This window comes from Hetaerina americana, unplaced genomic scaffold (assembly GCF_022747635.1).
Source record: "Hetaerina americana unplaced genomic scaffold, ioHetAmer1.1.p SCAF_7, whole genome shotgun sequence".
Lineage (NCBI taxonomy): Eukaryota > Metazoa > Arthropoda > Insecta > Odonata > Calopterygidae > Hetaerina > Hetaerina americana.
Genome location: NW_027287316.1, coordinates 57,938,223 through 57,940,737, shown reverse-complemented (window position 1 = coordinate 57,940,737; position 2,515 = coordinate 57,938,223). Strand labels below are relative to the sequence as shown.

The window sequence follows — 2,515 nt, the reverse complement described above, 5'->3', positions numbered from 1 at the left end:
CTATAAAAACACGGAATAAAATTCCAAGCTATTACATGGACGGTAGGTTCTCGGTACAAAATATCGACAGTTAACCTTCCAAAAACTTAGACAACGTCGTATTTATTCCTGAAATGGAAGGGAAAAATCTCCCCAAATGAATTTGCTAGGACATACTACGATACAATAATAGGCTGAGAAGGGGAAGAGGTTGGTCAAAGATTTCATTGCGGAATACAAGAATTCGATAGCTCACTGCAAAAAATGATAATACCAATATTTTTTCTACTCGCTAACTTAACAGTGGGATTACTTCATCATCAACTTATGGCAGAGCTTCGTAATAATAGCCCTGCCTCTTTTTCCATTGCTCCTCCCTTAGCGTTAAATAGAATACAATGTGAAATTCTTCAGATATCATGTCCGGTATTGTCTAGTGGTTAGGATACCCGGCTCTCACCCGGGAGGCCCGGGTTCGATTCCCGGTACCGGAAGTATTTTGTTATATTTTTTCACTGTAGACTGGCAGCTACTGCTGCATATGTATTATGTTTGAAAATAAATAAATACACTTCTTATTCATTCTCTTGGTTCCTTTGATACCATCTTATCTTCAAATATGTTTGGCCGGATATTAGCCAAATACTCTATTTTCTCAAAACTAAACCGTTTAAAAAAATATATGAATCTACCGTAGATCGATAAAAATTTAGGAACAATTTTCGTATTAGATAAATGGTATAATAATGCGCATTGACCATAATTATCAATTAGAAATTGATGAAAGTCTAAATTTTGTACATGTTTCACGCTAAACGTTGTCATCTGTCAATAGATTGAAAACTTCTCTACAATTCTAAACGATAAATAACTGTACTCCAATTATAATACGCATTATATTCTTTTTTTTCTAGTATTTACATTGCATCATTTGTCCTAATCAATGACTGCCTTTTAGATAGTATAAAAAACTTTACTATTTTTCTTTTGTAATGTAGATGGAAATAGTTGAACTTCATCACTATTTATAGATTTATTACGCTACGCGAGGTTCGATTGATTGAGCTTTCATCACATTGAATCGAACCTTGTGCCTTGTAATAAATATTTATAAGCTGAAAAAGTGCTATAACCTCTGTCTTAATTAAGGATTCTTCCAACAGATCTATCCTTAAACTGCATATCTTAGCATTCTTTTAATTTAGCCACGGAATTCCCAAGTTAACAAGTGTCTTTGGTAATTAATTTATACACGCGTATTACTTATCAAGAATATACCCAAGAATACCGGGAAATACAAGTGAAATCACATATTTTCAAATGATATCATGGGACAAGAAAATGTCAATTGTGACGAGTGATATTTCTAACCATTGAAACGTGTACTGAGCTCATTCTTTAGTGATAAAGACATTCGCCTCCACGCACATACAACGTAATAGGAATTTAGAATTTGATTTATAGAGTTTTCTAGTCAAAGAAAGCAGGAGCGGTCACTCCTAAACAAATTACATCCGGAACCAGAAAGAAATTTTAAAAAATTGTCAACTTCGGTTGAGCTTCTTCGGTTCAATTCCGCCAAGCGATCGATGATCATTGGTTGGCAATTAATGAAAACTTCGTTGCAATTTTCCACAGTTAAAACTTTATTGCCGACCATGGTTTCGATACACTGTATCATCATCAGGTTGGCAATTATATCTTAGACGACGGTCCCACTTTTCCGTTTGCTCCAACTAAAACTGATATCGGATCACCGATAACTTCCGTCGAAGATACGACTCAAGAATCGAATAAAGAAAAATCTCCGATAAAACGTTGGCTGCCCTTAGCTGTACTAGTTTTCAAATTCCGAATACAAGCAGAGGCGGATTGGCAAAAAGAAGATTGACACTCGACTGTCCAATCAGCCGGACTAATGCGCATACCTCCGAGCACTTGGTGTGATAACATATTGGGTATTCTACGGTTTGCAATGGGTTGGGATCACCGGTTGTTACCGTAGAACAGAACAGTCGAAATACATCGATCTACTGTTGTATCGACTTATTTCTATCACCTACATATTTATTTTCAATTATCCTCACGTTCCTCCTTCCAATATATCCAACCTATATAACGTCCTTATTGAAATCACCATTAATATGTCACGGCATTACCCCATATTAATTCACTAAATTGAATTATATCCCCTAGTATTAACTAAACTAAATAAAGTTCAACCACTGAGTATACCAAGTGACATAAATGACATTTGGCAGGAAAAGCAGATCTTTTTTTAAGTTTGTTCATCGAATATCCAAGATTAGGTAAGCAGAATACGTAGCAACTATGTTTAGAAACAATTTGAAATACCCATATCTAAATGCAACCAAATAAAAGTGGTATAAACGATTCACACAAACACAAATGCCCTTAGGTATCAGTAAACGATTTAAGTGTTCTTGCGAAATTTACGAACGAATTATTTATGAGTCTAGCTTTACGGAACTCGTTTCATTATAAAAATTATATATATCCTCACCTATCGATTTTC

The 2,515-nt window shown here is 34.9% G+C and overlaps 1 non-coding gene across 1 annotated transcript; it reads left to right on the top strand.

Moving 5' to 3' along the window:
- The first annotated feature begins 401 nt into the window (after positions 1 to 401).
- On the top strand, positions 402 to 473 carry TRNAE-CUC (transfer RNA glutamic acid (anticodon CUC)). Its single transcript has one exon. It is a non-coding gene; the product is annotated as a tRNA-Glu (tRNA).
- Positions 474 to 2,515: the final 2,042 nt, after the last annotated feature.